Here is a 27,082-nt window from a genome sequence, read left to right as displayed (position 1 = left end):
AAAGTACAGTAAAAGCAGTAATATTCTAAAATATCAAACCAACTGTTTCTTATAAATGTTTTACATTTTATTTTTAGTTTATTACTGTGACTGTATGTGAATGTAATTACTACAGTCTTCAGGATTATTTAATGAATAGAAGGTTCAAAAGAACAGCATTTGAAATACAAATCTTGTGTAGCATTATGTCTTTACTGTCTCTTTTGATCAATTTCATGTGTCCTTCCTGTATTCATTTCTTTAAAAAAAAGGTTTGGGGTCAACCTTTTAAACAGTACTGTTTGCATATATATGAGCAACAATTTCCATATTTATTTTTTGACCTTCAGTCATGGATAGACACTTGCTGTTCATCTTGAGAAAGATCTTAATAGGTCTTAATATTCTTTGATAAATCAATACTCTGACCTTTTGCCATTCACAGACACTTTTATGTGTCCGTTGGTGTTTGATATCTTTCACTCAAACGAAGCATTTCAAAACAGTTAATCCTATAGAACTATCAAGTCGGTGTGTATGCATATTTGTGTGTCTGTTACTTAAAAACAGGTGTCACAAAGCCATTGGCAAGTGTTCTGTAATATTGATCTCTGTGGTATCAATGGGACTGTCTGGCTCTGAAGCTATGAAGTAATCAATGGCTTCTACCCGGCTATAATCTAATGTATGTTTCTTAGTGCTGGCATGTTCAATCACAATCCAGGAACATAGGGATATTAAATACAAGCTCTCATTCGATTAGCGATGCCCCTTTAGTCAAAACAATACGCCAGTGGAAATGAATATCACATCAGCACTTCAATTACAAGCTTCTGCTCTGGGATGAAATGTGTTTGCGTGGCTAGGATGCTCGTTATATATCTTGGTTTAGTCTCTCAAGATATTCTTTTTTTTCCTTTTTTCTTTTTATTTGGGCTTTTTTTTTGTATCTTTGTATTAGGTGTGTTCGATAAGGACATATTTAAGGACATATACCAATAAAAATAAATCAGTGTAGACTATTTTTGACTTAGCACTGTAGACGTGGGACAGAATCTGCACCTAAAGTGGCATTTAGATGCATTTACACATACTCATTAATGAATGATGGGAATGCATTTAACCTGCAGTTACAAATGCATAAATAATAAATGTGAAATACTGAAATTTGAAATATTTTTGGGAGAAAAAGGCAAACTATACTTTGAATATAAACCTAAAATTGAGTCATTAATTTAACTAGTTCATTCAAACAGCTGATTGATTTAGTAACGAAACACTGTCGTTGTGTAACTCAGAGAGGCACTTGTGTCTATATAAATATAAACTAACCTTTATATTTGTTCTGATGTTTGGAGGAAAGAATGTTCTTTATATGATAAATATATCAGATAATATAAATATAAAAGATTATATTATCTTGAATTTTGAAAGAACTATAAATGCATTTTTTTTAGGCTTTGTGCTCGTGCTGCAATCTAAATTACATCATGTACTGTATGTGTTCTCTCTGTGTGTTAGTTTTTTTGCGATATACTCACTAATATCAAATCCCATATTATTTAAACAATAATTACGATATTATTGTAGAAAATATATAATGCACACCCCTATTTTATATGGGTTTGTTCATATGAACACTTTTATTAGCACAAACATATACCTTTTAATATAGTAGAGCCTCATTTATAAAGTGTTGCGCAGAAACCATGTTAAATTTGATCTTACAATCAATTTTCAGATATGCGTACGGGCGATTCATAGAATCCGTGTACGAACAGAAATTGCATGTATGCCTCTCTTTGAGATGTGAAATCTATGAATCGCAAATGATCATCAACTTGCATGCAAATTAATGGCTTCAGCTCTCTCCTTTTTAAACAACATATAAAATATCACCAATCATCATAATTTAAGTTCTTTGCCAATAAGGCTCTACTAGAACAACGATCTGTAAACCTGCAATACTCCGACAATAAAAAAAGTGTGAATGTCTGTTCCTTGTCAAGACGCTAAGCACTTTTCCATGTCAAAGACGTTTTTTATAAATATGAGTGCTGGCATGGATTTAAGTGTATGCACACTCTGTGATCTCGCTTTATAAATGAAGCTACTGATCCACAAAAACCGCACATTTACACCTGCTGTAGAGTGCATTTGTCATATATATATATATATATATATATATATATATATATATATATAGCAATGCACAGTTTAATGCGTTTATTATTTTCTGATCTAATTTTATAAACATAGACTGAGAAATAATAAGTCCATTAAACTTTTCATTACAATTAAAAAAAGCAATAAATCATATAAATGAAAAACTTCAAATAATAAATAAAACACAAATGTTAATACATTAAACTGTAAATTAATTAGTCTCGCATGGCCAGGGGAGAACTGGCCCCCAAACTGTGCCTGGTTTCTTCAAAGTTTTTTTCTGTCGCTGTGGCCTCTGGCTTGCTTAGTTGGGACACTTCATTTCTAGTGATTATTGTTGATTTAATCGCACTGATGCTATTTAAACTAAATTAAGCTAGACAATGACTTCTCTGAATTTAATAATGAAAAGTTCATATGTAAACGTTACTGGCTTCCAGCTTCTTGGAATTATGGGTACAGAGAGGTAGGGAAGTAGTGTCTGATTTCTACACTGTACACAAAAATGACCATTGGTTTAGTTTCTTCTAAAACCTTTTCGACTTCTGTCACCGTCCTTTCACCTTTTGCTCTAATCGTTCTTCAAGCTCAAGCCTGAACGACTTGTGCAACGGCACAAGCTTGATCAATGTGCTGGTTTGCAATAAATTAAGTTCAAGTGACAAGAGAATGTCCATACTTGTCCTGGCCGGTGGTGATCGTTGATTGGTGACACCCGCCCAGACTCCCAGACCACTGCTGAATCATCAGAATTGGCTGATTTAGTTACGGCAGCCCAGACAGGCCAATCTATCAATTGATCGGTTGAAGTAATGCATTGCTGACCTAGGTCACGGGAGCTTGTGCTTGTGGCTAGAGGTTGAGGGGGCCTAGGGCTTTGTGGGTGTGGTGGTTCACCTCGCTAGCCTGGCCTGCAGTGCACTAAAGAGGATTTAGGGAGTTGGTTAGCAGAGCTTAATCTTGCACTTAGCGGAACGTGGCATTCTGGCGGTCACACTGCGTTTAAAGAAGATGGATGCCTATGTTCTTCGGCCCTCCAGGGGGCTACACAGAAAGACTTGATCAAGAGGCAGGGTCTCAGAACACTCCATCAGCCTAACAGCGCTGCTACCAGCCACACAAGCAAGTAGACTTGGCAACCCAAAGGATTACTTAAAAAGAAGAGCTGATCAGTGAATGATAGAGAAGGAATTGGAAACAATGGAATGGATAGATTAGAAGAATTTATGAGATTTGGTGTCACCTCCTATATGCTCCATACTGTAGTACTAGGGGTGGATGAAGAAGCTATTTTGTGACTTATTATTAAAAGTTAGGTCACCAGCACTTGATGTGCAACAAATTGCTTGACAAAGGCAATCTTAATTTCTTTCCAGTTTTATTATTTTTATTATTATTTTTATATATATTGAATAGGTTTTAATGCTATATCGGCCTTGAACCATAATTTGCTACTTATAATTTGGTTGCTGACATTACATTTGGAAAGTAATTGATTGGAGGAAAAAAAAAAGTGTAGTGTACGATAAGTTTCGATATATTTTGTTCATACAGTCTTTGTCATTGTCATTCACTTCGTTTTTTTGTTTTATTTAGCCCAGTTGAAGTCATTTCTGTATAAATCAGCATTTTAAACAAATCATTTAAGTGAATGACCCAATGGCTTTCTTTGACTTGATTTACAAAATTAAATTATATTAGAACATATTGTATTATATTATATTATATTATATTATATTATATTATATTATATTATATTATATACTGATCACATTACACACTAATCATATTTTTAGTGGATAACTACAGTTCAGAATGTTCCAGAACCTTTGTTTTATTATTACTGTTTAAATAAAAGGTCTGTGGTATACAAAAGTTACAGAATGTTGTGACTTTCTGCCCATCTCCCTAGGATAGCTAATAACAAGCTGTCGTGACATGACACGATAATGTCATGTGACTGCTTGTGCCTCTGCACAGTATCCTCCCAGCCGCACAAGTGCTTTGATGCCTCGATTTGGCAAGTGCTAGACACCGTCTCACTGGACAAGACCAGTCATTTCAGAGAAAATAACCCACAGCATGCACACGAGAAAAAAAGCCTTTCTTTCGCTCTCACCATCCGTCTCACTCCGTCTGCATCAGTGCAAAACCTGCCCCCAAAGACACAAACAAAAATACACATGCATATCACACATTCCCCTTCAAGCTTTCAAGCAAAGTCTCCTGCAAACATCTCCTGTGATTTGCTCTATACTTCTGCTAGCACGACTTTCACTGTTCTATTAGCCTGGCTACAAGAATGTTGAGTCATCTCGGTTCTTTACTAACCTGTCTGAAGATTGAGGTCTCCTTCATAGCTGTTGTCTACGAGTGGAATTTGTAGAATTTGGAAGTATGCTGTATGTTTGGCATCTCCTGAGTCCATTACTGATGACTGGAGAGAAACACACAGCGTGATAGTCTGCAGGGAACCTGAACTCATGTGAGCTTTTGTTTTCTGCATCTGAAGAGATCAGTGGGGCTTTAGGTTTTCCAAGACTCTAACTTCATCTCTACTTGATGGCTCCTGCTGCTTGTTTAACTTCCCCATCTCGATTTTTCTAACCTCATTAGACATCATCTCCTCCTCTTTTTTTCTCTTGGTTTCTCCTTTACTGACAAGGTTTTTCCTGCCTTCTTTTGTAGCATCATGCATGAAGTACAACACATAACATAATGTATTTTTTCTTTGCCCCGACATTAACAATTTTCAGGGATGTGATTCCCCCTTTTTTTCTCATATTTTCCCTCCTAAAGTATCTGAAGTGGGTTGTGTATATCCGAAAACACAAATCTGTTGTCAACAAATGAAAAGCCTTTAAAGCCTCCCAGTGTTTTCCAGCACTAATAATATAATTTTAATTATTAATAGTTTAAACTTTATTTTTATAGAATTCAGCACAAAAATACCAGAATTTATATAAATGAACTTTATTTAAATACATATAATACATATAATGAACTTTAATTAAACAATTGATAATTGTAAAACTGTATAAATAAACATACAATTCATAACATAATTTAATCATGTCATTCTAAACTGATGTAACTTTGTTCTTCAAAACATAAATGAAATATATTGAAGAATGCTTCCGCTGTTTTTGTCCATGCAATAAAAGTCAGTGAACATTTTCAAAAGATCTTTTGCAAATAAAAACAAAAAAAGGGCATAGTTTGGAGTGGTATACGGCTGAGTGACACTTTAAATTTTTTCATCAAATTTCCCTTCAAGAATGCATTTGCTCTCATTTGGTTTCTCGTAACTCTCATATTCTCTATAGCCATTTCTCAGACAGGTGAAGCTGCCATTGTCACAGGTAGCAGACAGAGAGAACCAATTAATGTCGAGCAATCAAGCCACAAGCATTTCTCACAATTAAGCTCTCTCCTAGCATGTCAAGCTGACTTAATGTCAAGACTCATATTAGACTGTTACATCAGATTTTTATTTTTGAAATCCTTCCTACCAAATGTCAGGTTAGAAGACATGTCTTATGAGTTACTGGTACTCATGTGCTAGATGTCTTTTTTGCTTATAATAAATGTCCTCACTAGACTTGACCTTTCTGAGGTCATCACACATTAAAGACCACTTTAGGTATTTCAGGTTTGTTTTTGTGGCGTTCCTCACCCACTTTCTCATTGAGAGCCTCTTTCCAGCCAGATTCCACACTTACGCCCTATTAAGTGGCCTGTATGGAGCGATCCATCAGCCTTTTCCCCTAGTGACTTGAATACCCTCCCTTCCATCTGTCAGGCCCTAATGCCCCTGGCTGGTTTTGCTTCACCAATAAGAGATGCTTCCAAATACACACTCATACACAGTAGTTGGAAATACAGTAGACACCATAACCATTTTATTTATTTTAGTTTCATAGATTTCTGAATGTAATTTATTCCTTTCATCGCTGAAATATAATTTATTCAGTGTCACATGAACCTTAATAAAACATGATGTCATTTATGTACACATTTTTTGCAACAATGTAAAATTCTTCACTGTCATTTGTTTTTAACAATTCTATTTTTAATTATATATTTTTAATGTGTATGCTGATGATCAAACGATCCACTATCAGTATCGGGCAGAAGATACTTTCTTACTCAAAAGTGCAGTAACTGCTAGGACAAAATGAACTTTTGACTTCTGTAGATCCTCTGCACCTTCACAAAGGCATCTGAAACCAGTAATGAGAAAAGTAAGAGGACACACAGTTGCAAACTCTCAAGGAAGGACCTTTTATCTCGCAATTTCCTTTACAAGGACTCTTCCCTGCATGCTGACCCTTGGCCTTGCTCTGGTAATACAGGGAGAGAAGGACGCGGGCAAGAGGTGCATTTCTTTTGCATTCTTTTCTCCCTCATGTTTCTCCTGATCTCTTATCTGTGTTAAACTAGACTTGCACTGCTAGCGACTCCTGTCCCTCCCTCCCCAAAAGAGAAGTTTGTAGGTTAGGAAACAAAATTGGTCTCCATATATAGTCAAAGGGCTTAATTCAACACTGCTATGCAAGATAATTCAGGCAGGGTAGGAGTTTATAATTCCCCAGCATTTTCATTAATTTGCTCCTCATGTTTGCTGCCTGCAGTAATCAGGGGAATGAAATAGGGCTCAGAATGATGATAAATCACTCGGTGGCCATGTTTTCTGCGGTGCTGCTTCATTACTGAACGGTGATGAGAGTGAAAATAGTCTTCACATTTCTGTGTGAGTCAGGAGAGTGTGGATTTTGTTTGTGTGTGTGTGTGTGTGTGTGTGTGTGTGCGTGTGGGAGATGTGTCATTTTCTACCCTCTTACCAGCTGTCATTTTTGTTTCTGACTGTGTATTTCGAGCAAACATGCACTCATGTCTGCTTAAAATTTCTTAGTTTTGCTCTATGTCTGTGTGCATTGAAAATGTTTTGTGTGGGTGAGCATGTGTTAGTATGCGGAGGTCTTCTTATTTCGCTGTCTTTTGTTCAACCTGTTTTTTTTTCTGTTATATTTGTTTGCTCTAGGCTGAACAAGCATCTCACTCATTTCATTTTTGGGTTTGTTTGTTTTGGTTTGAGCCTGTCCGTGTGTTTTCGTGTCTGGTTGTGCATCAGTCTCGGGGTAAGCAGGGTTTAAAGGCCTGACTGTGAATTCAGACAGGGCAAAATCAATCTTGCTATGGTGCCTTTCTTGGTGCTAGTAACAATATGCTGAGAATGTGATCTGTATACCTGAATCCCTGTATGTAAAGGATTGAAGATGCTCATTTCCTGCAAAACCAAGTTGAAATTAGCTGTGGTGTTGAAAATAGCTATTGAATCACCTCATCTGGAGTTTGTGTTCTTGAGATATGGAAGAATGAGTTATTTTATTTTCTTCAGTCAGAAAATAAATTTGTTTTAAATGGAAGGTTCACTGAAAAACTCATTATTTTCTGACCTGCTGTATGTTATTGTTTTTTTTTTTTCCTATGAAACAAAGTAGAACTTTCAATCAATATTGATTCTTTTCTATTCAAAGACTGCTCAAAGTGACCTTGGCTTTTTAAAGCTTCAAAAAGGACAAGAAGCCTTAAAAACTTATTTATATTACTCATGCGCTTCATTCCAAGCATGGATACAATTCCAGTAAGCTGATAAATTATTTTTTATGCTCATTTTGATGAATTTTGAGATCTCTCTGTTCCTCCCATAGACAGTAATAATACTATCACAATCATTGTTAATGTGCCCCTATTATGGTTTATGAAAGGTTCATGGGAGTCCTGAACAACAGGCTAACATGCATGCGAGGTCAAAAACCACTTTCATTTTCTTATAATATGCATTTATTTTTACTTTATTTCTTTAACAACTCAACCAAACGATTTGTTTAACAGTTAATTTTTCCAAACTCTTTCTTTGCGTGACGCTGGTCTGCGTTGATTGGTCAATTTCCTTTGGATGTGCCAAGCGTGGTTAGAAAAAACAAAATTGTAAAACCTGCTACAAACGTTATGAACTGACATTCACCTTCAAAAGCCTCTTTCTGGACCACACATCACTAGGCTACTGTTGCAGCTGTTGTTATAGCAACAAAAGATGCTCGCGGCTGCTATTGGTAACCAAATCTAACAGCTTTTTTTTCACTAAAACAGCACCCTTGTCAACTTTTTCTTGTCAAGATGCCATGTGTGAATGCCTTTAGGTTTGTAAAATTACAGTTGAACCACTGATGTCACGTGGATTAAGCCTATTTTAACAGTGTTCCTCCTACGTTTCTGGACCTTGACCATGTTAGTATTCTTCATGTCTATGGTAGGGTTCATAAAAATTCTCAGAATTCCAAAACAAATATTTAATTTAAATTCCAAAGACAAACTTAGGTCTTAAGGGTTTGGAATGAAATGAAGAATTCAAATTGTGAACTATTCCTTTAAGTCTGAATACTATTCTTAAAGAGGATTTTTCACCGTGTTCTTTCTATTGTATTTTTATCTTATATATTTTTACTTACCCTTTTCAGAATGTGACTTTTGTCAGGTCGGTCGATATGCCTGAGTGTCATTTGAACAAGCAGCCCTGTTCAGTGTGATGACGCATGACAGGTCAACACGTCTGGTTCACTCTTAGTCATGCACATTCCTCTCTTTAAATAATCACGTGTGAAAAGCATCAGCCTCTCTCGAAAAGTCTCAGCGTCCAGCCGTTGAATTAGTTTTCTGCTCCGGCTTGACGTCAGCATTCCCTCGGCATCCTTATTGCGTGCTTCCTTTAATAAAGCCAGGAAACTGCTGTCTGCCAGCAGTCATGCTCGCTTTCAATTAAGGACGTTTCAGAGGCATCGTGCCGTGAATCAGAACACCCGCCACTCGAGCGGGTCCCGAGATGCTCACGTCGATGTATGCGAATACGCGTCTGTGCTGCAAGGCCACGCCACTCTTCGCCGAGGTGATGCAGCCAACCGGGATTTAATTGGGTTTTTAGGCTATTTCATATTAAGGGGAAGAGATGGAATTAACTAGAGACAAATTAATGTAATAAAAGCTCTCAGAGCTGCATGCCCGTCGCATTAGCTGCGATGGCACTTCCCAATCCTCTCTACTAAATTTCAGCTTGACCACGCCCCCCACCCCTTAGAGCCGTCTGTGGTGAGAGCGGCTAACTCAATTGACATTGATAGGTGGATGGAGCTGTGGAATCGAGTGTAATTGCGTTAAACGGGCAGACATGGATCTGAGGAGCAGGGCTCTAACTATGTTAGCACGCTACATATGTTAGCGTTATGAATGCAGGGTTGAACTCGGCTGGGTGATGGAGCATGCAGTTCATCCTGCGGGTGGAGAAGTGCATGCTGGGCTGTAGGGGTAAACCATGTGGAACCGTTCAATCAGAAATCAGAGTGAAAGAGCGAGAGGAATGTGGAGAGAGAACATTGGAGAATAAAGTAGATGTTTAGAAAAACGCTGACTTATGGGCCTACCGTTTGCCTTTAGACAAGATTCAAATCATTCAGGTTTATTGCTACTGTTATTATTCTCGTTGTTGTCAGCTGTTTTGTTTTTATTTCATTAGTAGGTTAGCAATGATAATGCACACATAAACTGAGTTGACATGTCATTTGACTTAATTGCAGTCACTTGTATGCTTTTACTTGTATGTGTGCGTTTGTATTGACAAATTCGTCTGCATTAATGATTGTGAGTCACTTTGTTTCACTTTGAATCGGCTTTGTTTAACCTATACAAGAGACTTTTTATTTCTCATTATGTTAACAGTGCTGTGATTTTTGCATGTGTAAAGGATCAGCAAAAAGTTTTATGTTTTACTTAATTTTTTTATTATTCTTTTTTTTCTGTGTTATTTGTTTTGTTGAAACAACAGTATAATATAATATATAAGAGTCTGGGATATTTTGCTCTGTGTTATTCGCTTGTGTCGTCTTACGTTTAAAGGATACAACATACAAACAAATAATACAGAAATAATAATAATAGTAATGATAATAAAGAAAAGAAAGCTTTATTAGTTTTATTGAATCTATACAACTTAATATATGTTTGGAATTTACTACTACTAATAAAATACGTAAATACGAGTTTGGGATTTAGTACTGTGTGGATGTCACCCCTATTTCCATCTCATTTTTTTTCAGCCACAATCAACCATAATCAAACTAAATGCACTTATAAAATAAAAGCTGTTATTGATTCTGTTATTTTTTTTACATAGTGTCGATTTTTTTTGTATAATTGGAGTTAAAATAAACATATTCTTGTTCAGTGATGATGATGAGCGGAAAGGTTGGAAAACACTGGCCTACATTACAGAACGCTTGGTCTTATATATTTAGTGTGCATTACCGTAATTCAATGACTACAATATATGCTTACTGGCATACAAGATCAGACTTAAAGAATCTATCGAGCATGTATTCAATGACATCTGCCATTGTTGGGTCATTTCTCATTCCCCCACGCAGAGCTTCCTCAAACGTGAGAATCCAGCCTTTGTTAATGTTACTCTGCAGGTCTGCATCCCGTCAGCAGCACCAAATGTGTAGTGTTAATCCCTTTTTTGTTAGGGGCTCAGAGCTCCATAAATATTTTCATGTCAACATGCTAACATTTATAAATAAGTCATATCTTCCCAGTGTTTCAGCGTGGTTGCACACACACTCCTTCGACGGGTGAAAATTAATGTCCATCTCGCCCCAGTTTATTGTCCTCCCTTGTTTACTACATGAAAACATGAAATATAAATGCAGGTCTTAGACCAAGGCACCGGGGTCATGTATGATGCATGAGATTATTCACTCTGATTCTGCGTTTTTCACTGTCTTTTATTTTTCACACAGGACAGGCAGTTGTGAGAGTGAAATGACTCAGCTGTCTCTGTGTTTTGTTTTGTTTTTTTTCTGTGGACTGTGCGTTTGTCTCTGTGACCGAATGAGTATGTTTAACAAAGCCACATGCTTAGTGATTCGATAAACAAAGAATTTGATTTGCTATAAAGGACATTTACAATGACAATTCAGCACAATGTCTCATACTAAATCCTGCTTTAGTTTATATGACCTTAGACTTTGTCGACTTAGTTAAGCCATCTACTTTTTTTGCGCTTTTTGTCAAAATAATTGTATTATTTGCACAAAAGTGTTCATTAAGCAATAAATTTTAATGCTTGCTATCTGCGAACCCAATTTGCAGTCAGTTACATAATATATGCATTTTCTTTTTTTTCTTGAAAACTGAAGTCTGTCTGGAATTTGAATGATGGCTTATGGTTAACATGACCTCCATTAACACCCAGCATCGCAACAAATGTCAAGAAATGAAGTCCATTCTTTACTTGTGCAATTAAACCAATATAATTCAAATAAACTTCAAAGCTTTTGAACATGAAGTGAGTAATTCTAGAACTTACAAAACTGCAGAAAGAAGAAGAATACATTATCTGTGTCATCTTCATCTCAGACCTTTTTGGTACCTATACTTATTTGGTATTGTTTATTTACTTTGCTATGTACATACACACGCAATTATTATCGCAATTTCTAATATTTTTAACTGATTTGCAGTATAATTTCATCAGCCATTACTTTAGTCACATCATCCTTAATATTTTTTGGATACATTTTCTTTTGATTCTTTGAGTAATAATAATAACAACATGAATAAAATTATAAAATTCATTGTCATTGTTATTTTGCATTTTAGGGTGAGCAATCCCTGTAACTAAACATCAGCAAGCCCAGATCCGATCAGTCACCTCTCCACTTACTGACTAGAAATCAAGCCATCAGAGGACATAGACGTGTGGCCAGATTATAGTCATGGTGGCTATAAATCTCATTAGAATTGCTTCTAACTCGCAACGGTGTCACAAATGACATTAATTGTTCTTATCGGACCAATAAGACCCTCCTTTCCTCATCAGCCCACAGATCAGAGTGACTGTTCATCAGTTTATCTGAAACAAGCTGTTGCTATTAGTTTGTCTGGGTTTTACAGTCCTATCCTGTAAACACGAGGGTAACGGGGGCCACTGAGTCCAATTTATAGAAGCTCGACAGGCTATTTACACAAGCCAGACAGAAAAATGGTTCTGATAGTAGATCTTTTGATCAAAAGAACTGATCTCCTGTGTGCTGGGATATAGTTGGATGCATTTTAACCTTGACAAATTCAAAACTGCTTTGCTGATGGTTAATATTAAAACAATACTAGGAGGAGGTCACTAGAGCATTTGGTGTGGAACCAGAGTCCATTTATCATCAGAGTTGGCTTGGTGTGAAACTGTATTTGAACTCTGCTTCGGACTTTCATTTGAATTGCAAATAAAACGTCCATCTTTAAACCTAATACAGTTTTAACATAGGAAATAAGTTTAACGTGAATGTTTATTTTCATTTATTTGATTTAAATCATGATAGTTTCAAAATGCATTTGTTCAGGTTGCTTGAAACTGCCGTAAATGTGTCTAGGGTAAAACAAATGTGTTTATACAGTTAAAATGGATGAATGAAAATTATTAAAATATGGCTAGCTGTGAAGTGGGAAATATTTAATCAGCTATTTAATCAACTTTAGAACAAATTAGATTTATTTATGATACATATATAAACTCAGTTATTATGTATTTAAAACACACTTAGTTTGTTAGTATAGTTGCAGAAGTGATACCTGGTTCATTTATGACTGACAAATATACATTGCAACAATTTGATTAGTTTATAATAAACCATGTCATTTAAATTTAATAGATTATTATATGCAGTTAAAACAAATAAATAAATATATACACATTTATAAACACAACATAAATAAACACATTATTCAGTATATATTCTGTGTATATACATTTAAATTATTTATATTACAGATATGTTTAATATATGAACACGTGTTTCTTGCATACATATATGTGTAGACATAATGCATAAGATGCGATTAATCGTTAGACAGCACTTATTTGAGGTTAAGAACAGTTGCTTGAATGAGGTAATTTGAGAAGAGATTTAAATCATTTATTGCATCAAACCACTTTCTGATTTCTTATAGCAGTTGTGCGTTTTGCACCCAAGATATTGCCCTCTCTCCTTTTCCTCCACTGCTTCTCTCCTCCTACGCCATCAGATAGGTGAGGCTTTGACCTTAATTCTTCACGGTCTGTCAGCTGCTGCCGGGCTGGCACAGCAGGTCATCAATAATGTCTGGCCCAGCATTGCCCACTGTTGGCACGGCGAACCTGCGGCTGCACTGCGCCCTGCCAAGCCCCGGGAGAGTTTATTAATGAGACTAGCTTGAGTGGGCATAGGTGAGAAAGTGTGTGTATGTGTGTGTGAGAAAGAGAAGACAGCCTTTTTTCAGTCTTGCTGCAGGGGTTCCAAACTGTAGTACTAGGGGTCTGTCTCCAAGATATCCATTTATTAGAGGAACCGTTTCACCAGCCATCTCTGAAACATGGGTAAGAGTCAGGAAATGCCCTGCGGGTCAGTTCTCCAGTGAGCAACATTCACTGGATGCAAAAAACCTCCACACTGCCTGTCTTTCATTGGAAATGTGAACTTCGAGCTGCCTTATTGCACAGGGGTTATTACAGTTATCTAAAAAAACAAACAAAAACAAATATTGCAAAATTATTGCAAAATAAATGAAATGAATCAAATTAACTGACACTGGAATAAAAAAACAAAACAAAACAGAATTTGTGTTTAACTTTATGTAAAATTTACATTTAAATTTACAACAGTAAAGATAGGCCTTACAAAGGTCTTATAACAGTAAAAATAACCCAAACCCACAATGACACTGGCCAAACAAATAAATATAGCAAACAATATGATAAAAAAACAACAACAGCTAATTATTGTGTTTTGCTGCAAAATTTAATTTTATTGTGTACAGAAACCACATGTCTAATTGAAATTGTTAGAACCAGATTCCTTCAGTTCTTCCCTATTCCTTGCACAGTGTACTTCAAGCTGAACTGGGTAGCAGTGTTCCATAACCAACTTGCTTTTTTGATGCCAGGAAAAAAAGTGAGTCTCCCATCACAGGTGCTGTACATTCCAAAAAAAGTATACATCTTTCTTTTTATTCTGGACTCCTGTTTTAGTGGCCAATACAATCTGGTGTGTCATGCATCATCTTAAAGCAGTAGCCTCTCTTTCTCTGGGTCACTGTGGATTTCACAGAGGAAGCTGAGTGGTCTCATTCTCCCACATCTATCCACCTTCACTCCTGTAATTACCTAAAAGCATTTGCATGCAATTCTCAGAATGACAGATTGTAGGCGTCTGGATAAGCTGGGTTGTAATGTGAAGACTGCTGTTGGTATATCCATGTTTGTCTAAATATATGTGAGCTTGTTGATACGCAAGTGTGAAAACGCTTTTACTCTTGACAGCTGGAGCATCAGAGCTTCCTATGAAACATTTGAGTCGCATATTCAATAGATTCTTTACTTTCCCTGTAAACTTTTCCAGCCTGTCATGCATTTCTTTATTAAAAAGCTACACATTTTTTGGTAGAACAAATTTAATGTAGCTTGTTTTGGAAGCAAAACAAAACAAAAGCAAACAATCAAAAAATGTGACATATACGACAATTTCTATTTTCCTTGTTGCAGTGCATTCTGGAATTTCCTCAGTGAAGGATGCATTGCCAGTAATATTAGCCAGAAAATTAGGTATCTAACTAGATGGCATTTTGGTTAGCAACATGTTCCATGCACATGTTGCTAACCAAAATGCCATCTAGTTAGGGCGCTTGCTACATTTCCATCATTATAAATCATAGAACTTCTATCTTTATTTCACAGCAGACTGACATCACTGTCTTCTTCTAAAGGGTGAGGAGTGTGTGTGTGTGTGTGTGCGCGCGCGCACGTGTGTGTGTGTTGCCTTATCATCAGCACTGGGCCTTTTTGTGTGTGCACAGCAGGACGGCACAGCCATAATTAAGACAATTAATTCAAACGGAGAAGAGCGTTGCACATTAGCCAAAACATTTGCACACTGCTGATTTCAGCCGCTGGCTTTAAGAAATGTCAGTGGCATCAGGGCTAATCTGATTAAGTGTTTGTTGTCTGTTAATGCACAATTAAAGGAAGGGGGAGCGAAAAAAAAAGAGTGTGTGTCTCACATATACTCACACTCTCCTGTACTCTAAAAGACCAAAACCTCTTATATATATATATATATATATATATATATATATATATATATATATATATATATATATATATATATATATAGCCCTTGTATTGTAAACTGAATTATAAATATGTAATATCTAATATCTTGAATATATATATATATATATATATATATATATATATATATATATATATATATATATTACTTGAATTATATATACTCACAAAATAGCATGACCTTGAGAACTGCCGGCCTATCACATCTTTTCTTTTCAAAGCTCTAGAAAATTGATGTATCTCTCTGTCTTACTGTCTTTCTTTCAATTTGCATCTCCTTGTCTACCTTTCTCCCGCTCTCTGACCTTGGCCTTATCATATTAAAGCTCCTCTATTTCCTGTAAGAGCTGCTCAATGACTTTGTCTCCAGATTGGGCTGTTAGGGAAGAGTTCACCAGGCGCCTATCGGGCACATTTATCCCAGACTGTTCCAGAAATGAGTCAAGCAAATAAGCAGGGGAGGAGTTGCTGGCCGTGCAGATGGCTGTCTCTGACACGGAGAACAAATTATTCACCCCATAGAGGCTAATGTACATTAGCGAGGCGGCGTCTGCTGCCGGGAGGAGACGACAGGGACAGGTATCCCCACAACTCTTCTGCTGTGAGCCACACAACTGCAGGCTTTACAAAATGCTCATTAATCCACTGCTGATGGTTTGGTCTCGCTGCAGTCGTACAGCAGGGGAGCTGGAAGACCTGGTAGTAGAAAAGACCTCGATATGACTTATCAGTGCTCAGAGATAAAGAAAGAGAGACAACATAGTACACCAGGGAAATATTCATCTCTTTCCTCTCCCAGATTTTTATCAGTTTAAAGCTCAGGGTTATATATGATATGATTGTCTAAATCAATGAGTTGGGGAAGAATTTGAAAGAGTTTGTCTTTCATTTATTAAATAGGGCCCTATAAAATCCATTCCCAAATTACATTTTTTTCAAAATTTTTTCAAAATAATTCATTTTTTCTTGATTAAGTGGTTAAATTACATGTTATTAATGGCTAATTAATGGACATATTCAATGACTTATATTAAATACATTTTTAAGGCTGTTAAATACCTTTTACCGACCATTGTTTTTTTAATAATTTTGTGCATTCCATAAGAGTGGTTTCATTAAATTTTAATAATCAAAATCGTCTCTAAATAATTTACTTTATTAAAAACTTCATTCATTCATTCATTCATTCATTCATTCATTCATTCAGTCAGTCATTTAGTCATAAATAGTGTGTTGTGTATTTGCATTTTCTGGTAAATAAATTCCAGTTTCCAGTAAATGTTCCTTAAATATTTGCTTTAATAATAATTGTATTATTGGTAGTAGCATATAATTTCATCAAGTAATATATTTTTGTCATAGTTTCTTCAATTTAAACTTTTTTTTAATGAGATGACCTTTAAGTTTTATGTTTATATGACATGATGTTAGTTTTTTTTCTCAAGAAAGAGCAAAATGATCAAGACAAGTAATTGAAATCACCATAACTTTGGTACAATAATGCAGGTAACAAATGGGTGGCTGTTGTTTTTTTTTGTAATAGCAATGCGATAAACACACCAATGTTTGATGTTTGTTAACATTAGCTTGATTTGTAGTAAAATGGTTGGTTTGTTGAAGATCTGATATTTTGCACGAACTCAGTTTCAAACAGTTTCAAACTCAATTTGAAGGTTTGCCATCTGAGTGCCATCTGTGTCGGCTCTTGCGGTTATAACTTTAGCTTAAATCTGATGTGTCTTTGAAAGCCAATATGGAAGCTGACATCTGTTCAATCTCTCCAAATGCTTCTTGCCATCTTATCTGTGTGAGATCTTTCTGATTGGCCTGTGGACTCCTGAAAATGTTCAAGCACTTTGGTAGATGACGACCTGCTGCGGTAGCAAAAGTAATTATGTGTATGATTTGCTTTAGCATGGTGATTCAGTGTGAGGTTATCTAAGAAGCTGATATTTGATCATATGAGCTTTTTGCAAGCAAACACATTGATGGTCTGGGATCTACACTGCCTTTTTATTGAATTAAACAAAACTATTTTGCTCCCTTAAAAACCACAAACATGGGTGGACATGCAATTTCATCATCCTGTGATAGTTCAGTATAAAGACCTCTGATAAACCATTTAAGCGTTTGGTAATAAAGGAAATATATTTGCTGGGAATAGGGCCTAACACAGTTTCTCACAGATGCTAATGTGTAGAACTGAAAAAAACATGCCATATGGGTGGGTGAGCCTTCTAGAGAGAGAGAGACGTTGAGCGATACGGCGCCTGGATGTAGCTAATACGAAAATGACCTTTCCAGAAATATATTGCATTGGAAACAGACCACATTTAGTCAAGCTACAGTGACCCATGCCTAGTAATGATTTATGGATTGATCCACTGCTCTTATAGAAAAAAATAAAATAAAAAAAAAAAAATATATATATATATATATATATATATATATATATATATACACACTTGCACTTCAATATTTTGTTGCACCTCCAGCCTTTCCAATGAATAGGCCATTTTGAGCTGACTTAGAACTTTTGTTGGTAGTGCCAGGCCATGGCAGGATGCAGTTGAAATTGTTATTGATTGTGAGCTCACATATAAACAACATCTTAAAGGTTCTGTAAACAATTTCAGTTACAGTGCCAACTTCCAAAATTTTAACTTCAGCCACATGGTCACTATCCAAAACCACAGGTGAAGAGTGTTTCTGATTAATAATAATAATAATAATAGGTTGTAATATAGCGTAATTATTACTATTAATTAGATTATATAAGGCCATTTTCCCCCTTTCTTCAAATCTTTCACCTGCGTTTGAAGATTCTATTGGACAGTAGTGTTATTTTTTTTTTATCAAATGTATTGTCTGAATTGAAGCTGCAAAGCCTAATGACAGCTGTTTAATTCTGGGAATAATGGGCATATTCCTGCTATTATGCTGGTGCATGATCTTCTTCTTCTTGACATTTTACTATGTTTCAGGTCCAAAACCATTTATATATTAACACAGGGTTGAGCCGTTAGGAAAAGCTAATTGCATTCATGCGTTCTCTTCCTGCTTGTTTGTACAGACTGCCGAAGAGCTTTTCACCCCTAGAATCAACTTTTTTTTTCTCCTTATACTTGTTTTATACTGTATGTCTCATGAAATTTTACAATATTTGCCTTGTATTTTTTTTCCAGTCTAGTGTGCACTCAGATATGCACACCGTGTATTTGGCCATTTAGTCTATATATTTTTAAAGAATAGAATCGTCTCAAATTGTACTTTAGCCTTTCATTTTTATCTACACAGGAGCATCATCATTTTGTTCAGTTTGTTTTTGCTTCAGTTATACCGTAGTTCAAGATATTTGGGCGAAACATTTTGTCGATATCACTCAAGTTCGGTTTTTCATTAGTGCAAATGTAATTGTAAACAACGGTTCAGTAAATAGGAAGTTAATATTGTGTTAAATTTTAAACACAATATTGTTTTTTCAGTGTTTTTTTATTAAATTTTTTTTCAGCCAACAAAAATATTACCTATAAAGCCACAGCAGAACTGTTGTACTTCTCCAAGCAACACAGCTGTGTTTATTTTCTGAATGAATCCACGTTGAGTAAATCGGGTGAATCAGTGATTCAAAAGCTCATTCAGTAAGTGAGCATTGTACTGAATTTTGTACTGAATCAGCCGGTTGAATGAATCAAATGATTACAGTGTTTGTACTGCTTAGATTACAAAATTGTAGAATGCGACATGTTTTCTGAAGCCAACTACAACAGGGTAGTTCATCCAGCATATAGCTCCTTAAACACGTCGTATTCAGTTTCAGCTTAATGGCAAAGGACAGACTTTTTCCGTTATTACTCTGCAAACGGGAGTTCAAAGATAGCCAAAATGTCGAAGCCATGGACCCAGAAATGCAATGACATTGTTAATTTGGTTATGTCTGAATTATTGTATCTCCCGCTGCCAGATGGGACTATCTGTAATTAGCCCAGTGAAGGAATCGCTTTTCCGTTTTGGCAAGGCTTAATGAACATGAGTCTCTTTCAATATGAGACTCAAAAGACCACGTGGTTTTTTGCTAAGGCACCTGGGCCCGTCTCTCTAGTGTTAATGAAATCCTACTGGAAACAAACTGGCTGGTGCAGACAGTCTTCAATAAAGCAAACAGATTCTACCATTTATCCTTCTTGATTGTGCCAGAAATGAGACCTTACGGTTTTCGCATTACTTTTTTCCCCGCTTCATCTCTTTCTCATCCTCTCTGAGTCCCTGGCCTTGCTCTGGCACATCTGTTTTGACAGATGTTTGACTAAAGAGATTTGGCTGGATGTTCTCTCTGTGGTAACTTAAGTTTTCCCGATCCCTGTTTGATATTGTTCCACTAGCAGACAGTTACCGAGAACACCTGCTAGCGTTAACTCGACTTACCGCGTGGAACTCGGAGAGTCATTTAGGTTCACCGCGTGTTCTGCATTTCTGCTCTTGTGTGCGACCTTGCAGGTACCAGCCACCCTCTGAGACTCAATTATCGTCAGGGATCATTGTTTGGGACGCGTTGTGGTATTTTAGCACACTTATTTAATTGCACAGAGCTTGATTAGCCCTTTTGGTGAATGGTCCCTGCGTATCTTAATGAGCCTAAAGAGAAGCTTGATTTCGTACAGTGCAGTTTGTCTCGTTCTGTTTTGGGCACATTAGAATTCCAGCAAGCTTGCTAAAGGGAAATGTACAGTTAAAGAAGTATATGAATACCTATATATTTTTAAGCATTTTCATTCATTCACTAAAATTTTTTAATGTGTTTAATTTAATTAAGTATATTCTTAATATTAATACCATTTGTTTATGTATTTATTTATTTGCCTGTTTAATTATTTATTGATCTGTAAATCTTTACCGTAGACTTTAGCCCCTTGAATGTCACATTCTGCAAATATCTTTATTTAGGATCACTGACACAGTGATTCATTCATTCAGAGAGAGAGAGAGAGAGAGAGAGAGAGAGAGAGAGAGAGAGAGAGAGAGAGAGAGGACAATGTACACCTGTTGCTGCCACATAACCCACTCTCAAGACCAAACAAACCCGCTCTCTGCTTTTGTTCCTCTACAATTTCCATTAGATGCTTAATTGTAAAGTCCATATTTTTCATTGCTGGCAGGCTGCATTATAAATGTATTCAGTGGCTGCTGCAATTAGAGCATTTTCCATTTGAAATGAACAAAAAAGATGTAATGAAGTGACCAGGTTTCCATTATGTGACCCACTTAAATAAAATTTTGAAATCCATCCGTCTCTGTCTATCTATCATCCCGTCCATCTTGTGCATATTTAATTTATTTAATAAGCACAGTTATCCAACACTAATAGTCCCTGTGTGTGAGAAAGTAATTGCCCCCCAGTTAAATCAGAATAATTAAAGCGGTTATTAGAATCAGGCGGCTGCACACAGCCCTGCAGTGTAAAAATCACTCCTTTAGATGTTCCAGCACTAATCACTGAGCAAATTGTGTCGTGATCACTGCAACTATTTGATCAGTTTCTGAAATCTTTGGTTTGTGTACAGATTTAGAAACATCTCCTGACAAAAATGTAATAAGAAAGAAAATCGAGCAAAGCTGTGTTCACTTATTTATATGCTTCTTTTCTAATGTGGGCTGCGTGCAGTTACTTCATTTTCCACATGTTGGCTCTAAAGCAAATACACACACTGACCTGCACAAAGCCATCGTCATAGCAACAGACCATCTTTCTTTCTACAGACATCATTCATGCCTTTATATCTCTCTGTATTTTTATTTTACTTTTTTTATGTTTTTGCTCTTTCCTTGTCTTTATAAACATATCTTCAGTAGGTGGAAGCTGGAATGTAAAGTTGGGTGTCATCAGTTTAATGAGTTATATCAATTCATCTAGTCAAATGAGTAGTAAATGCTTGAATCCCATCCTAGCTTTCTTTAGCAAGTTTACCAGAGAAAAAGCAATGCCTGGTTTGTGAATGTGAATGAGTCAGTCCTTTGAATTGCAATCTTTTCAATGAATTGTTGGTCGATTCATTCTTTTAAAAATCAGACTGACTTTATTATGTTTCAACTCGCCGCCTTTATGACCTGTTGTAGATCATTTTCATGAAATAAAGCTTTAAAATGACTAAGACTATACGCCCATTCACACCAAGAACGATAACAATAAAGAATATGGTAAAGATAAAGCTATTAGCGAACACCAAAACAATATATTCTGTTTATTCTCAGTGCACACGCATAAGCTAGTGAGAACAGGATGGATTCTGATTGGCTGTCAATGTTTATATAATTTATAAGCTGGAAAACTTTGGACTTAAAAGTAAAGGTAAATGAAACACCATAGTTTTAGAACAACACTAAGGTGAGAAAATTATAAGTGGGCAGTGCAAATAAAGGTGAGTGAATTTATATATATTTAAACTTCACTGGAACCGTGATGCCCAGCTTACGAAGTGCCCCGTTTTCTGTTCTACACAGTTTCTTACTTTTTTCTCTGTACATGATTAATGGCGTAATCAAGCATCCCTGCACGTAAGACTAGGGGGGATGTGAGAATAAGCATTTTTCATGCTCGGCTAGATAAGATTATAGCTTATAGGATCAGATAAAATGTCTCTCTCTCTCTCTCTCTCTCTCTCTCTCTCTCTTTCCCCTTTGCTTTATTTTTGAAAGTGGCCTAGTTTTAAAAAGTTCAACACATAGCGGGGCAGCATCAGAGAGCCGAGCATGTGATGTGAGAGACTGAGAAAGAGAGGGGCAGTGTGAAGCCATATGATGCTGCAAGGTGTGTGTACATGTCGGTTTCATTTTTGAAAGAGCGATGCAACAACTAAAAAAAAAAGATAACTTTGTGACCCAGTGGTATTTTATTCCCAAAAGCACTCTGCACATTGTGGTGGATACAAAAGTGTAGCGCCACAGTCTGCGTGTATGAAAAAAAGACACAAGCCGTGTTTTTTCTTCTCTTTCTGTACAAGGAGGATGTCCCTCAGGCTTCGAGTCCAGAGTGGTGTTTAATAGCAAAGTTTTATCTGTTTGTGTGTGTGTGTGTGTGTGTATTAAGGAAGTCAAGCAGGTACAGACGAATAGTCCCATCACTGTGTGTGACATTGACTAATGAAACTCAGTCCTTGTAGAAAACACACACACACACACACACACACAGACACACATACATTGAAGGTACAGCATTCCATGGCAACATTAAAGTATGTCACCCTCACACTGTGTTTCATGTTGAATCTAAAGATACCTGGAATTCCTTTGGGTCAAACAAATTACCCCGTTACACATTCCCAAATTAAATTTAAGACCATCTGGAATATATGTTGAATCACACAGTTTCTGAGACTGACAGGAACAGATTAAGGTTGGGCTATATGTTAAATATGTCATTTTCATAGAATATTATGTTATGCTACAATGTAATATATTCACCCTGATTGTGCTTCAGGTCCTTTGACTTTGTACGCAGAGCTTGAGCTGGAGCCGGAGCCGAGAATGTTTTGCTGGCAATATAAAATTAAGGAACATGGTGATTGATGTTAATGTGCTTTTTATTTGGCCATTACGTCTTCTAAAGAGCATGCCATTAGACTAGTTTCACGATTAGACTAGAAAATGCTCATTAGACTAGTTTTGCAAGCCCTTCTTGTCTTGTGACATGATTATGAGTGTGTTAGGACTGTAATGTTGTCTCAGCGTCTGTTATTTAAACTTCAGATGAAAAAAAAAAATGTAAGCAGAAGTCTTTTATGTTCACCAAAGCTGCATATATATAACTCAAACACAGCTTATATATATATATATATATGTGTGTGTGTGTGTGTGTGTGTGTGTGTGTGTGTGTGTGTGTGTGTGTGTGTGTGTGTGTGTGTGTATTTATATATGTATGTGTATATATTTATATATACACACATAAAATGATTATTAAAATGAAATTTATTCATGTGAAGGCAAATCAACTCTTTATTTCTTTAAACACAGGGGATTGAAAATATAACAACCTCTGTCAATACTGTAAAATAAAAAACCAAAAATACCCACACGTAATAATAAATAGATCATGACAACATTACTTTAAGCAATTTTTAAGTTATAAAAGATTCAGCTAATGTTTATAATGTCAGTTTAATGTAATTTATGCAAAAATGACATACAGCTTAATTGATTGTGCTTAAAAAATAATATATTACCTGTTTTACTGTTAGGAAAAGAGAAAAAAAATGAGAGTGATGGGGAATAAAAAAAGATTTTTATCTGGCAGAAGAAAATGAAAGTTTGAAAACAGTCTCTTGTTTTGTTGTGCAAATCAAGTTGTTTGAACAGTGGGAGGTTTTAGGTGGCTCACAGACCAAACATTTTTTGCTTTAATTTCACACACGCTCACACATACACATACAAATGGATCCCGTTATCAGCCACTTAAAACCTGTGAAGGCTAGATAGGCTCATGGCTAAATTGCTACACATTGCTCTCTAGAGAACTGACCTCAACTGACCTCAAATTATTCAGCAGCTCGTGAGATCTATTAAAGTGTCTTTAGCCTCAAGAAAGGCCCGTTAGTGTCACTTTAAATGTTATCGCCTGCCTTTCTTTCTTTCTTTCTTTTTCTTTTTCTTTTTCTTTCTTTTTCTTTCTTTCTTTCTTTCTCTCGTTCTTTTTCACCCTCCCTACTCTGAGCACTAGTGGCAGTTTTCACATCACCCCCTTTATTGATCTCATTAATTGTTTGTTAGATGTGTAATTAAACAGTAGAGAGGGAAACATCTTGTTAGCAGCTGGGGTCTTTATGTGCTCTTTGGACTCCAGTCTTAGTTAAGCTACAGTGAGAAATTAGAAAGCCGTCGCTAAGCCCAGTGGGAACATCTGCGGGAGACCGGAGCCCCAGTTCGGGAGCTTTTAATAGCGTATTCTGTAAATGGCTCCATTAGAGTCAGATACACTAGCATCATATTTTTAATGCCAGGCTAATAGGTGTCTTTCACATATATCAGCAAAAAATTCTTCAAGACAAAAAAATGAATAAATCAGCTTTGCCATCACAAGAATAAATTACATTTTAAAATACATTAAAAAAATAATTCTTTAAAATAATTCTAATAATGTTTCACAATATTAGTTATATAATTTATGCTGCCTTGGTGAGCACAGTAATTTTTTTTAAAATATTTAAAAGCATCGGTGTCATTAAACTTTTGAACTGTATTGTATGAATGTTTTAAAGGGTTCACAGACGCAGCGTGAAAGGTTGGGAAGGTGTGCAGCAGGCTAAACTGGAAAGGTGTGGTAATTGTGTCAGTTGGTAGACTACATTTCATTATTATCTTACTAACTGCGGTAGAGCTAAAGTCAATTACTTTTCTGCATCGAACATCTAGCCTGTCTGTTTGACAAACTACATCAATACTGGCAACTGCCATGCAGATTGCAATATATATATATATATATATATATATATATATATATATATATATATATATATATATATATATATATATATATATATATGTCTTCTCTTCTCTCTATGCTTTCTTCTCCCTGTATCTGGCATTTGTTTATGGCAAGCATGACTGTGTCTCTGCTCTTTTAATTGATCACATAGTTATAGTTGATTTGCATGTTCAATGTATGCATTTTTGATCATCACAGGAGTAGCTTGTGAAATATCTAGTAGCAATATCCTGTTGTGTTGTGTGCAACGGAGTATTGTAAATGCAAAACAAACCATTTTTTTTTTTTAGCTATGCAAAATTGGATATGGAACTGCATTTTTAGATGCCTAATGTAGCCTAATTTATGTGCATCAAGGGAGCTGCTTTTAAAACGAGGGGTATTGAAATACTTTTTGAATGTGAATGTGTGCTTTGCAAACAAACATACTTTGTGTACAGGAAGGTGCTAAATAGACACAAAATCATCTCTAAATCTTGAGCAAATGTTTTTAGTTTAGAATTGAAGCGGCCATCATCCGACTGCATTATATGTTTTTTATTATTAAAAATAAATAAATAAAAAGATAAATGTTGTAGTGGCATCTCAGTCATGGCTTTATTGAGCTTTCTCGTGGCACAAGATCTCGTCACACCCCTAGTCTGTAGTTAAATGACTTGCACACATAAGCTTTGCATATTATTGCATTTTTACAGTGCCATATTAATATATGCACATATTTTAAGGCAGTATATTGAAAACCTATTAAATAATCAATATTGATGAACAGAGACATATATTTCTAATATTATAAGTTTTTTTTTCCTTTAGTTGTGGTTAAAGTTTAGTATCTAGTGTGTGAAGATATAATTTAATAGTTTGAGATTAATCGATAATCGACGGAACGCCTGCAGTACTGCTGGGGACCCCGAGGTGTCGCGGACCCCATTTGAACACCCCTGTTGAATGCATTTGCAAACTTGGAATTGACCTGTGTTTGCTCCCCGGCACTAGTTTTTTTTTTTTTTTTTTTTGGAAGGGAATTTGTAAAGGAGCGCATGTGTTTACTCCCTTGTTCTCCTTCTGCTACTAGCCTCCAAACCTTTCGGTTCAGTACAGCAGTAAGTAACTGATATAAATGCTTCTGAAAGAAAGAAAGAGGGAAGTGGGAGCCTGATAAGGGCATTAAGTGGGGAAAATGGATTTTAAAAGTATGGTAAATCCTCCCTGGTCTTTGGTTTCTATAAATATTAATGTTATCCCCAGCTGTTCGACAGGTATGCACGGAATAAAAAGCCGGTGATAAGTTGCCCTCGGTTGGCGTGTGCTGCGTTCTCCCCCTCTTTCGATTGTTCACCCGCAGAAGTTAAAACGCCTTGAAAAATGAATAGATCCCCATCCACTCATCCCCTTCTGCCTAATTCTTTAGCTTCTTTTACGCCCTAATACCCACTGTAAACAGCGCAGCAGCCCCGTATCGTTGTCTTTTTCCACTTGAAATCACGCTCATCTTTGAGCCAGTGAAGCAAAAGGCAGAATGCCTTTGGAAGCAAAGTACTTCTGAAAAGTTCTCTCACAGATGAGTCGCTGCCTTCCTTGCTATTGTAAATCATTTCACCAGGCAAAATATGTACTTGGAAGTGCAAAGTCGCAATGTAAAGTGCTAAAAGCAGGGCATTATGGGCCGTAGAACTCAGTAATTCATGCAAACCGTTCATGTCTTTCTACTCTTGAGATGCAGCTTTAAAAACAAATACATTATTTTACTTGACAGTTCCTGTAATGTAGGTGTTCATCTAGTTCATATTTATGTAGACATAATGCAAAACCATACGCTGTAAATGAATGAATGAATCAATTAGTCAATTAATATGTATGCAGCAGATGCAAAACACCAGACCAGTCACAGTTTAGTATGTGAATAGTACATTAACATAACTTTGGTTGAAATTTTAAGGTAAAATGTATGATAATAAAGTGAAATTTACATTTTTTATTGATTCTTTATGTTAAGTGGTGTGGGCTGAATTATGCAATTGCCAGCATGGCCATGTCCTTAATGCGCCTGGAGAGTTGGTTCTCAGACTCAGTCCTTGATCATAAAAGGATCATGACCGTTTACTGTGGCCCTAATCTCTGCCATAGGAAGGCCACTGTAGGGGTAATTGTCTTTTAAGAAGCACTAATGAAACCAAAGAAGCTTCTACAGTGACCGATCGATGGCCCTCTGCTGTGCTGTTTAATTGTCTGTGTTTTATGTCAGCATT

The 27,082-nt window shown here is 36.2% G+C and overlaps 1 protein-coding gene across 1 annotated transcript in view; it reads left to right on the top strand.

Moving 5' to 3' along the window:
* ctnna2 (catenin (cadherin-associated protein), alpha 2) overlaps nt 1-27,082 on the top strand; it is a 336,397-nt gene that overhangs the window by 100,577 nt on the left and 208,738 nt on the right.

Source organism: Puntigrus tetrazona, chromosome 1, assembly GCF_018831695.1.
Source record: "Puntigrus tetrazona isolate hp1 chromosome 1, ASM1883169v1, whole genome shotgun sequence".
Taxonomy (NCBI): Eukaryota; Metazoa; Chordata; class Actinopteri; order Cypriniformes; family Cyprinidae; genus Puntigrus; species Puntigrus tetrazona.
This window is presented reverse-complemented; position numbering and strand designations above follow the sequence as displayed.